Source organism: Phyllobates terribilis, unplaced genomic scaffold (genome assembly GCF_046119375.1).
Source record: "Phyllobates terribilis strain yellow unplaced genomic scaffold, ASM4611937v1 Scaffold_572__1_contigs__length_1044912, whole genome shotgun sequence".
In the NCBI taxonomy this organism is placed as follows: Eukaryota; Metazoa; Chordata; class Amphibia; order Anura; family Dendrobatidae; genus Phyllobates; species Phyllobates terribilis.
The window spans coordinates 382,563-395,032 of NW_027363332.1; the positions used below are offsets into that span (position 1 = coordinate 382,563).

At 49.6% G+C, this 12,470-nt stretch overlaps 1 non-coding gene across 1 annotated transcript; it reads right to left on the reverse strand.

The window, feature by feature from the left end:
- Nucleotides 1-971: 971 nt before the first annotated feature.
- On the reverse strand, nucleotides 972-1,162 carry LOC141233218 (U2 spliceosomal RNA). Its single transcript, XR_012299369.1, has one exon. It is a non-coding gene; the product is annotated as a U2 spliceosomal RNA (small nuclear RNA).
- Between the last annotated feature and the right edge of the window lie 11,308 nt (nucleotides 1,163-12,470).

Consider the following 12,470-nt stretch of genomic DNA (forward strand, 5'->3'; position numbering starts at 1 on the left):
CACAGTGCCATGGGCTTTAAACTTCTTGATGACACTGCGCACGGAAGACACAGGAACATTCAGGTCTTTGGAGATGGACTTGTAGCCTTGAGATTGCTCATGCTTCCTCACAATTTGGTTTCTCAAGTCCTCAGACAGTTCTTTGGTCTTCTTTCTTTTCTCCATGCTCAATGTGGTACACACAAGGACACAGGACAGAGGTTGAGTCAACTTTAATCCATGTTAACTGGCTGCAAGTGTGATTTAGTTATTGCCAACACCTGTTAGGTGCCACAGATAAGTTACAGGTGCTGTTAATTACACGAATTAGAGAAGCATCACATGATTTTTCAAACAGTGCCAATACTTTTGTCCACCCCCTTTTTTAGGTTTGGTGTGGAATTATATCCAATTTGGCTTTAGGGCAATTCTTTTTGTGTTTTTTTCATTGAAGACAAATTAAATGAAGATAATAATACCAAAGAATTTCTGATTGCAAACATTTTCAGGAAGAAACTGAGTATTATCTGACAGAATTGCAGGGGTGCCAATACTTTTGGCCACCACTGTACCTGTTAGCTCAGGTGAGGTTAAATGGCTGCTGTTGCTAACAAGGGCATTTGCTAAATAGATGGTGTGTGTGCAACAATATACTGAAAGAACAATTATATTGTGCAGCTTATCTCACCACCAGTAATTAGTTAGGTGAAATCTCCAAAATGCTTGCCTAATATGGCTGTTTATCCAAAAGGAAGTAAAGAGGGAGAGCTAGATAGATAGCATTGCATTACAGTACATGGCTATGCAATGCAGAGTTGCTGAAGTTGAACCAAAATGAGTTTGTCATCTGGCTTCTGCAACTTTTAACATGAAAAATACAATGAGGAGAAGAAAAGCAAAGCCAAAAAGTCCATCCAAAAATCCGACAAACAAGCAAAAGCAACAAAAACCATTGAATTCAATTCTTTCTGATTTTAGAAACTGCATTAAAGAATGAGTGCACTGGTCCTGGAAATGCTGCAATACCAGGTCAATGCGTGGAGTGGACAGAGCAAGCTCTTTTACCATCTCCCTGTTCTAAAAATCCATTTAATATATGGTCCCCAGATAGGGGACGTATCAGATATTAAACTGATAAGAACAGATACTACACTTGATCTTAGCCAAAAGGCCGAGAAGCGATAACCAGAATTGGTTTCGGCCTACGGTGCCACCCTCGGATCCTGAAAAGTCCATTTGTGGAGATGGCCATGACGCGCCCCCTGGGACATATTCCTTTTTGAGGGGAATACCCGGCACCGGATCAGATGGGGGGTTGTAGTCTCCGAGCGGCTGTGACCCGGTCCCGTGCCCAGGGCGTCAAGCTCAGTGTTATGTGGCAGTCTTTACTGATGTTATTAAAGTTCGTTTTGTCGACTACGCCACCCGTTGTGATGCGGTCACTGTGGCCGCCGCTGCTGCTGGGTCCGCTGAGGCTGATGGTGGGTGCGCAGCTTGGTGGGATAACCCCCAACGGGAAGGGTATAGCCTCAGAGGGGACAGGCGCAGAGGATGGGGGTTGTGGTGGTGCGGTGCAGCCGGTAATGATGACAGACTCGGGTTGTGCAGTTAAGGGTCTTTACTTACTGCAGTTGTTATACGGGTCACTCTAGCTCCAAGTGACCACCCGAGCCGTGCTGCGACCACCAGGTCCTGGATCCGGCCAACCCCCAAACAAGTCCGGAGCGTGGCCCTGAGCTCTCTCTCTCTGTCCTCTCTTCAGCCGTCCCCACCAGTGATTCACCTAAATCCAGCTCCCTCGGGCCTTCTGTTGGGCAACCTTTGGCCTCAGGTTCCCTGACCCTCCGTGTGGTGTGCCTTCAGGGTGAATGTAGTGGGTGACCGTGACAGACACTGCCCACGGTCTCCGGTCTCTGGCTGGGGAATGTCTTTACCCCCACCAGCTTGGGTTCCGGTACCCTTCTGCTGACTCCTCACCCGGTGATCTGATTTGGGTTCTTGGGTCCCTTCTTTGTCCCCCTCTGGGTCTTTCTGTACTCCACTCTCTCACTCTTCAGGCTCAGGTCTGCTCTGCTCCCTTGCTGCAGGCTGACTTCCTCTGCAGAAGACTTGTTCTCTCCTTCTGACTCTCTGCATCTGACTTGTCCTCTGCGTCTGACCCTGATCTAAGTTGGTGCCCTCCTTATATATCCCTCTATGTGTGAGCTCAGGTGACCAGCACCCAATGAGCTCCTATCACTACCCAGACTGCTCCCCCTATCTGCCCCTACACTACATGGGATGTTCCTCCCCCCTCCCACTCCAGCCAGGAACAGGCTCGGTCGCACCTGCACATTTCTAAGTGGGAGTGCCGTCGGCCTGCTCCTCTGGAATGGGATGTATGTAGTGCATGCAGTCTATCTGAGCTCAGTTCCACACTCCTTCCTTACCCGGGAGTGGAATATCACACCTCTGGGTTGAGGTGCAATACTCCTGTAGCAGCCGAATCCTCAGGGTGCTACATTCCCCCCTGGTAAATCACAGCACGTCCTCGGGCTGCAAAGACAAAAAACACCAAAACATACAACATTTTTATAAACATGTAAAACATATTAAATATTATACGAAATACTATATAAATATATATATAAACTTTTTCAGGTAAACAACATTCTCGTCGTCTCTTTCTCTCTTCTGTTTCTCTGGTCACCGTGCAACTCGTGACCAGGTAGAGTGCGACAGTCTTTTGTAAAACAGTTTCCCAAATAAAACCGGTAGGGGGCGCTTTAGCAAGCGCAACTATGTACAGGGAAATTTTGGCCGTTCTCAGTCCCCGGCCAGGTAAAGGGAAAGGGATGGCTGCTCACAGTCCTCAGCCTGGTATGGAAAGGGTTACAGGTAACAGTTCGCTGGTCCCAACGGGGACTATTTTAGCAGCAACAACAGTTCCAGTTTCAGTTTCAGTTCCGATTCACTGTGCCCCGACAGGCAACTATATACAGTCTCCTGCTCTGCCGCACTCAACGGCGTCTGCCTCCTGCTCTTATCTTACGGCTGGTGGTTTCTTCAGACCCGTCCGGGTCCTCTTGCTCCTCCTCCTCGCACCGCAACTCCTCCTCCGTCAAGCGATGCACGTGGAGGGCGTAAGGTCCCTTGGCACACTTGTGCCGGGTGAACGTTACCTCGTCACCGACGTAGAGGTCACGGCCTTTGTGACCCTCTGGCAGGTGGGACTCGACGTCCCGTCGTGTAACGAAGACGTCACCCATGGTGTTCCGGTCCCTTATGAAGCCCCACCCATGCTGCGCATTAAACTTTATTACCGTCCCGATGGTACGGGGACGATCTGCTGCACGGGGGTCCCTTCTGGTCCGACTCTTTTGCTCCGCGCTGCGGGTCTGGGCCCATTGCTCTTTGGCCTGCCTCTCCTCCCGCTCTCTCTTGAACTCTGCCAGCTGTTGACGGCAACACTCTGTGCGCGCTGCTGCAGCTGCCCGAGTCTCTCCGGTGAACCCCATCAAATCTTCTCCCGTGGGGTCCCACACGAACTGGGCTTCCTCGAGTGGAGGCGAGACCCGAGTCACGGGCTTCGGAGCCGGGATTAGGGGCTCACACAGGGGACCTAGTTGCTTCTGCCGCTCCAGCTCCAAGAATCCTTCGGGCCAGATGAAAGGCCGACCGTCCGGCCACGTTAGCTGGCTGAAGGGGTCCTCTCCCAGATGTGGCACCCTAGGTATTACGGGCGCGGGCGCGGTGGTGGTGGCGCCCGGGTTGCCCAGGCCTTGCGGCCAGGCCTGGGGCACCTGGAAGGTGAAGGGCACCGTTAGGACGGCGGCGCCCTGGGTTACCTGGCCTTGCGACCAGGCCGGAGGCTCCGCGGAGGTAGATGGCTCTGCTTTGGATGCGGCGCCCGGAAATGCTAGGCCCTGTGACCAGGCCGGAGGCTCCTCTTCCGGCGCCACGCTCCGGGTCACGATGCGTGACGTCATCGGGGTCGCGACGGCGGCTTCCGGTCGGGGCCTAGTCGGTGGCGGTGTCATGGCGGTCTCGGGTACGGCCGGGGGACCTTCGGGCTCTGCGACGGGGAGCTGGGGCAGGTAAGCGGTCTTCCGGTATGGGGTATAGGCATCCCCCTTACCTGCTGCCATGCGTCTCGCTCCCTCTTCTGCGCCGTCTCCGGCCTTGGGTCCTCCCGCGTCATCCGCAGAGGCAGTCGATGTCTTCTTCCAAGGGAGCGGGTTAGGTGGACAGGTTCCAGCTTGCTGGGCCATCTCCCGGCCCCACTCCGCCAGGATCTCCCTCTGCACTCGGGCCATCCTTCCCGCGAGGCCCTCCAGGGCACTCCGCGCGCACTCCCGATCTCGGGGAAGCTGCGCCAGGATCTCCGCTAAGCCTAGCGGGGTTGTTGACTCCAGCAGGCTCCTGACCATCGGGTCGGTGCTGCTCTGCTCTGCTTCCGGCAGGCTCCTGGCCAGCGGGCCGGTGCTGCTCTGCTCTCCTCCTTCTTCCTCCAGCAGGCTCCTGGCCAGCGGGCCGGTGCTGCTCTGCTGCCGCTCCATTCCCGGGTCCACTCTTTCTCTCCTCAACTCCGGGTGAGCTTCTCCGCTACTCCTCATTAGACCTCTTGCCTCCGGGTGCGCTCGTTCTACACTGCTCCAAGCGACACCCATCTTCTCTCCTTTCTTTCGTCTCCTCCCACTTCGAGGGCGGTCCCGGGGCAACTCGGTGACTGTCAGCTCCAGGGGTAGTTCTTTCACGCTGACAGACACCTCCAGCATCACAGTCTCTGTTGGTGGGGGCGGTTTCCACTTTTGGCGCCATTTTCTGTCCTGGCCCACGATGGGATGTGGCCTCTTGCCCTCCTTTGGCACGCCCATAATGGCGTCCGCTGCTCTTCCAAGGCGGGAAATCTGCGGTTTTGGCGGGAATCGCTTCCCAGTGGCGGGAAACTCGGCAGATGGCGGGAACAAGCTGGAAATGGCGGACAATCGGCGGGAAACGACTGGTGATGGAGTCCGATGGCGTGGACCCTCCGGAACCGGCGGGAGACTTCTTTCTGAGGTAAACTTGCACTTTTCTTCAGGCACGCAGTACCCGGGTGTTGCGGGCACGTAATCCTGCCGACTACGCCAAAGTTGACGCGCCCCCTGGGACATATTCCTTTTTGAGGGGAATACCCGGCACCGGATCAGATGGGGGGTTGTAGTCTCCGAGCGGCTGTGACCCGGTCCCGTGCCCAGGGCGTCAAGCTCAGTGTTATGTGGCAGTCTTTACTGATGTTATTAAAGTTCGTTTTGTCGACTACGCCACCCGTTGTGATGCGGTCACTGTGGCCGCCGCTGCTGCTGGGTCCGCTGAGGCTGATGGTGGGTGCGCAGCTTGGTGGGATAACCCCCAACGGGAAGGGTATAGCCTCAGAGGGGACAGGCGCAGAGGATGGGGGTTGTGGTGGTGCGGTGCAGCCGGTAATGATGACAGACTCGGGTTGTGCAGTTAAGGGTCTTTACTTACTGCAGTTGTTATACGGGTCACTCTAGCTCCAAGTGACCACCCGAGCCGTGCTGCGACCACCAGGTCCTGGATCCGGCCAACCCCCAAACAAGTCCGGAGCGTGGCCCTGAGCTCTCTCTCTCTGTCCTCTCTTCAGCCGTCCCCACCAGTGATTCACCTAAATCCAGCTCCCTCGGGCCTTCTGTTGGGCAACCTTTGGCCTCAGGTTCCCTGACCCTCCGTGTGGTGTGCCTTCAGGGTGAATGTAGTGGGTGACCGTGACAGACACTGCCCACGGTCTCCGGTCTCTGGCTGGGGAATGTCTTTACCCCCACCAGCTTGGGTTCCGGTACCCTTCTGCTGACTCCTCACCCGGTGATCTGATTTGGGTTCTTGGGTCCCTTCTTTGTCCCCCTCTGGGTCTTTCTGTACTCCACTCTCTCACTCTTCAGGCTCAGGTCTGCTCTGCTCCCTTGCTGCAGGCTGACTTCCTCTGCAGAAGACTTGTTCTCTCCTTCTGACTCTCTGCATCTGACTTGTCCTCTGCGTCTGACCCTGATCTAAGTTGGTGCCCTCCTTATATATCCCTCTATGTGTGAGCTCAGGTGACCAGCACCCAATGAGCTCCTATCACTACCCAGACTGCTCCCCCTATCTGCCCCTACACTACATGGGATGTTCCTCCCCCCTCCCACTCCAGCCAGGAACAGGCTCGGTCGCACCTGCACATTTCTAAGTGGGAGTGCCGTCGGCCTGCTCCTCTGGAATGGGATGTATGTAGTGCATGCAGTCTATCTGAGCTCAGTTCCACACTCCTTCCTTACCCGGGAGTGGAATATCACACCTCTGGGTTGAGGTGCAATACTCCTGTAGCAGCCGAATCCTCAGGGTGCTACAGCCACCTGGACTCCCGTTAAGAAGACATGTTGTCAACCTCTAGATCCCTTACATGCCTGCACTTTTCGGCTTGCTGCTGCAGCAATCCACGCGTTTTAGATCTGCATGACTCCAACTATTTTAGCACAGCACCCTCACCCCCTGCTGTTCCCATCCGCCTCACCGCCTCAACACCGGTGGAAGGGAGGAGAACCAATTAAGGGGGGGACGAGCAGCTGTCTACCCTTAGCAGGAGTGTTGCTGATTACTTACCTTTCCTGTTGCTGCTGGCTGTCCAGCAGCAGACTGAAGGTGGCTGCTGCCGTGCGCTGGTATATAAAGGCTCAGAGCCTATTATGACACGCGCAGCCAGTGTTCCATTGCCACATTCCATCTACTGCAGGCAGGATACCTGGCTGGTTGAACGGCACTGAGAAGCTCACAGAGACCGCCATAAGCAACAGTTTAAAAGAATGCCACAGACTAATCAACCAAACTTTTTGGGTTGGGTTATTTTTTATAGTCTGCAGGCGTTAAATGAAAGAAGTCAGTGTTCCACCAGAGGGAGACAACTAGAGATGAGCGTTGTTCTACTCGAACTGTTCGCCAATCTCAAATTCGAGCTGTTTTGGGCGGTGTTCGAGCCGTTCGGCGAACACGAACGATTTGAGAAAAATTCGGCTGTTCGAGGTTATGTTCGATAACTGTTCGTGCACCAAAATCATAACTGGATTTTTTCTCAGTAATGATGAAAATAAATGTTTATACGCAGTTTGAGTGTACAGCGGGGTGGGGGGAGGGGCAGGGGATGGATCTCTGCAGGAATAATGAAGATCTCCATTTTTTTTTCTCTTTCCCGCATTTACAGTGGGAGGTGCAATCTGTCAGCCTATCAGCAGCGCACACACGGAGCGAAGTGATTTTTTTCACACAAGCAAGGGCATGTGTCATTGGCAGTGTATGTCACATGTCCTTCATGTCCCTACATCCATCATGGTGGGTATATGCCCCCCCTCCATCCATCCTGGTGGGTATATACCCCCCCTCCATACTGGTGGGTATATACCCCCTCCATCCATCCTGGTGGGTATATGCCCCCCCTCCATCCATCCTGGTGTGTATATGCCCCCTACATCCTGGTGGGTTTATGCCTCCTCCTCCATCCTGGTGGGTTTATGACTCCTCCTCCTCCATCCTTGTGGTTTTATGCCCCCATATATTCAATGCAAAGGAAAAAAAAATCAAAACAATAAACGCTTCTACTCACCTTCCACGTTTCCATGCAGCGCTGTGTCTGTGTTGCCTGAAGATGTCGGCGGTGATAACAGCAGAGAAGCTGAGATCACCGCACGGCGCCGCCACAGATACTCACTCGAGGCCTCCACTCCCAGGCATTTCCTCCCCGGCAGCTCCTGTCATGGCACGCTCTGACTGAGCAGTGCGTGCGACGACAGGGGGAATGTACAGCTTACACTGCAGGCTCCACAAAGATGGCTGCAATCTCCTCCCACGGCTGCGGCCTGAACAGCCAAGGGGGCGTGCCCAGGTCACAGCTAGAGGCAGGAGGAGCGGCCTCTAATGTTAGAGATAGGGTCGGTGACAGACTACTGTCTCTTATGGCCAGGGCTGCCGTAAATGAGGTGTGTAAGAGCGCTTCTTACACCCCCCCCAAATAAAAATGGCAGCCCCTAGTGGCCAATGTAAAAATAAATAAATAAAAAACTAATAAAGTGGTACATTTAATTTTGTATTAAAAATAATTGATTACATAATTATTAATACAAAACATAAAATCGTGGCCCCTTCCCTGTAAGAATAGCACATGGCTCTTTTCACGTCTGGTTATTTCTCTAACAGGTAGAATATGCTCCGTTATAGACCAGGGACAGGTTTACAGCTCTATTTTTTGTGGACGATTGATCTGTAAATCAGAACTGAGACCGGTCCGATTTTCATCCGATTTGTAGATAAAGATCATCTATTGAAGTCAATGAGTCTGTCAGAAAAATGGCCAGAACCAACCATGTTGCCTGTACTGCCTGTTTTCCAGTGTCTATAGGCCGGGCAAGCGAGGCTAGGAAACCTTTAGCTTTTTACTTTACATATAAAAAAATATGCCCCACTGAGGAGAAAAACTGCCACACTGACCAAAATCAGATGAAAATGAGAAAAAAACACTGATTAAAACCTGACATGTGAACGGGGCCTTAGGCCTTAATCAGATGTCAGTGACTTATCGTATATGCAAAAAATGTCTGAAAGTGGTCAGTTTTTATCTTCAGCGTTTCATCAGCTTTTCTTGTATGCAAAATAAATCCATAAATTGAGAAGCTTCTCCTATGGTAACAGTGTTATCACAGACAGCACATGGATGGCAATGCCAGCTGTCAGCGATGTCATGGACCCATAGATCTGACTGGAGAATTTTCATCAACCACTAGGATAAAAAACGGACACTACGCGGTTTTCAAAAAAAAAATGACATGTGGACGACTCCACAGATTATATTGTGTATGTGATCTATCCGTAACAAATATGGAGAGGACACAAACATGAAAAACAGACGTCTGAATGAGGCCAAAGATATATGTGTACACCCTGATAAGGGAGCGAGAAATATCTATTTCAGATTTGCCAATGAGTCCATGGCAGAAAATTCCAGTTAACCCCTTTATCACCTCAGGTTTTTCCGTTTTTGCGCTTTCATTTTTTGCTCCCCTTCTTCCCAGAGCCATAACTTTTTTATTTTCCCGTCAATATGGCCATGTGAGGGCTTGTTTTATTGTGGGATGAGTTATTCTTTTGAACACCACCATTGATTTTACCATATTGTGCACTGGAAAATGGGAAAAATATCCAAGTGCAGTGAAATGGCAAAAAAAGTGCAATTCCACAAAAGTTTTTTTTTTTACCATGTTCAGTAAATGCTAACACTGACCGGCCATTATGATTCTCCAGGTCATTACGAGTTCGTAGTTACCAAACATGTGGAGCTTCTATTTTATTTAAGTGGTGAAATCAAAATTCAAAGCTTGTAAAAAAAAATAATCATTTTTCCGAGTCCCGTAGCGTCTCCATTTTTCGTGATCTAGAGCCGGGTCAGGGGTTATTTTTTGCGCACTGAGCTGACATTTTTATTGATACCGTTTTGGTGTAGATATGATGCTATCATCGCCTGTTATTACATTTTAATGCAATGTTGCGGCGACCAAAACAACTTAATTCTGGAGTTTTCTTTTTTTTCTCGTTATACGGTTTACTGATGGAAGTCATTCTTTTTATATATTGATAGATCGGGCGATTCTAAATGCGGCGATACCAAACGTGGATTTTTGATTGTTTTATTTTGAATGGGGTAAAAGGGGGGTGATTTGAACTTTTAAATATTTTTTTTTACTTTTTACATGCTTCAATAGTCTCCTTAGCAGACTAGAAGCTGTGATCTTCCGATCGCTTGTGTTACACAAATGGCCGCCTGAGGCAGCAGATGCGCAATTGAGACCTCAGTAGCCGAGATCTCAGGAGACATTTGCTTGGTTTGGCTTTCTACTTCTTTATCTAACTGTATTGCCCTCTATATCATCCATTCTGTATGGACTGCTCTGTACTCATATTGGACATTTATGCATTTAGTAGGGCTTAAGGGGATTATTGTGCTTGTTATCCATCAAATCTGTAGATGCGCTCACTAATTAGACTTTGTTTAAGGGAATTTTAAAGTATAATATTGATAACGGTCCTGCATAGTGACAAGATTATGTTACAGGATTCTGGACAAATGTACAGTGCCAGTTATTCAAGGGTTAATTCTTTGGAACACTGAGAGAGACTTTCTAGCCAGTGAAACACCAGTAATGAACACCTGTGGTAACTACGGAAACTGTGCTGATGTCATAAACACTTACATCTATGATATAGAAGATGATTCCGGAACCACAGGTCATTCAGCCGTATGAAGCGCCGTACTTGATGTGTCTGGAGACCTGGAGCTTCATCACTCCACAACATGTAAGGGAGGAAGGGGATACGGCCTAGCCAGCCAGATCAGCCATACCGCCTAGCCAGCCAGATCAGCCATACCGCCTAGCCAGCCAGATCAGCCATACCGCCTAGCCAGCCAGATCAGCCATATCGCCTAGCCAGCCAGATCAAACTAACCCTAGCGATCAATGGGGTGACAGATGTTGCAGCCAGATCTCCCTCACGTCCGGTACTAGTTGCCTTCACCTTTATGTGTACGGCCTGGAGATGTCGCATTAGACTTCTCCATATGGTGCTCGCACAGAGCACCTACTTTGACCTTTTCCATTACTGTCTGTTTTCTCATGATGTAATGTGTAACTTGTGTGACTATGTGATGTCACTGCTATCATATCTATAGTGGATGTATATCATGTCTCACTGTGCTGTTACTTGTTGGCACTATCCTTCTAAGCCCGAGGGATGGGCAAGTCCTCCAGCCATGGTTCCCTAGAGGTTTCCTCCACAGGGGGTTTTCCTCTCCTGAGTGCTGACGGATGATTCTTCGTGAGTCGGAGGTTTGCCATTTTCAGTGTCTTTTTCATAGCAATTGGCTGATTCTAAATTTCAGACACTGAATGAAATAATATGATTTGTAATAAAATTTGGTCTATTTAACATTCACTAAAAGTGTTTTGTGCATTTCTTTCACAATCTTGGGTTGGTGGGATTTTCTTGGGAATCAGGATCCAGCATCTATGATCAAGCCATGAAGCCGGATATGGAGTCAGAGCATTGTTAACCCTGTGCTTGAAGACAGAATGGAGCAGAAATGACAAAGTGTTACTGCGCAAGTAGCACAAGTTCACAATCTTCCTTGCATTCAGATAATGGAGGTGACTGCTGCAGAAAAACATACCCACAGCATGATACTGCAACCACCATGTTTCACTGTGGGGATGGTGTTCTTGGAGTGATGAGCTGTTGGTTTGGTGCCAGACATAGCATTTACCTTGGTGGCCAAAAGTTAAATTTTGGTCTCATCTGACCACAGCACATTCCTCCATATATTTTGGGAGTCTCCCACATGTTTTTTGGCAAACTCAAATCGAGACTTACAATTTTTAAGTAAAAGCTTTTTTCTGCCCACTGAACGAGACAACTGTAGACTGGACAAGGGGATCAGAGGATGCCCGCAAGCTCGTGACACTGAGTTTTCAGCTCCTGCAGTGTCAGTGTGTGCAGGGATGAGGATTCAATATAGGCAGTGCTGTCAATCATCGTAAGGGGAGGGGCAGAGGATGGTAATTAAGCGTGGGGTGTAAATGCTGTTTTTGCATAAAAATATCATCTGTACCTAAAGTATATTTTTTTTTATAGGGGCCAAGATTCTTATACAAATCCATAAATGATTTGAGTATTGGGGTGACAGACTCCCTTTAAGAAACTGAGACCCCCCCATTAACTGGTTGTACAAAAAAACATGAAAAGTATGAATTAACCAGACAGGTAAATTACAAAAAAGGAGATGAACACCAATGGAAATTCTTTGAAAATGTTATCAGTTTATTTCTATTAAGCATAAAACACGCTTTCCTGGAATATCCCTGTGTTTCCAAATAAATACCAGTAGCGCAGTGAAGGATGGACATGGTGGAACAGGTTTCTATTAAAGTGCTTGAGCATATATTATGGATGCACCAAAATTCTGTAGTATAATAAAGCCTGCATCTTGGAGGGTTTCGTCCATATCTGGAGTAATATTAATAAAAATGTGGAGTTGGTGCATCCCTAGTATACTGCTATATCACTAGTAACACAATGGGACACACACAAAGCACCGTGTGCTGCCACCTAGACAGGGTAGCTGCTCAGCAGTGAGGGGTGCGGATTCGGTACAGATTGTCTATGATGACAGATATGTTGAGCTGTCCTCCACATTTATCTGATCGAAACTAGAGGGCTCCACAGCAAACAGTCTTAGCATATCCAGTTCTAGGGGATGCATGCAGCCGCTGACCACCAGGGAATGAAGAGGACCTCCAAAGTCAACAGTGCTGAGTTGCTGCAGAGTGCCCACCGCTATATGTTGGCCAGATGCCCCCCACTCGACCCAGTCCCACGCAGATTGTGTTCTCAGGTAGAGCTGAGGATCGCAACAGAAACATTTGTATCTCAATGATATC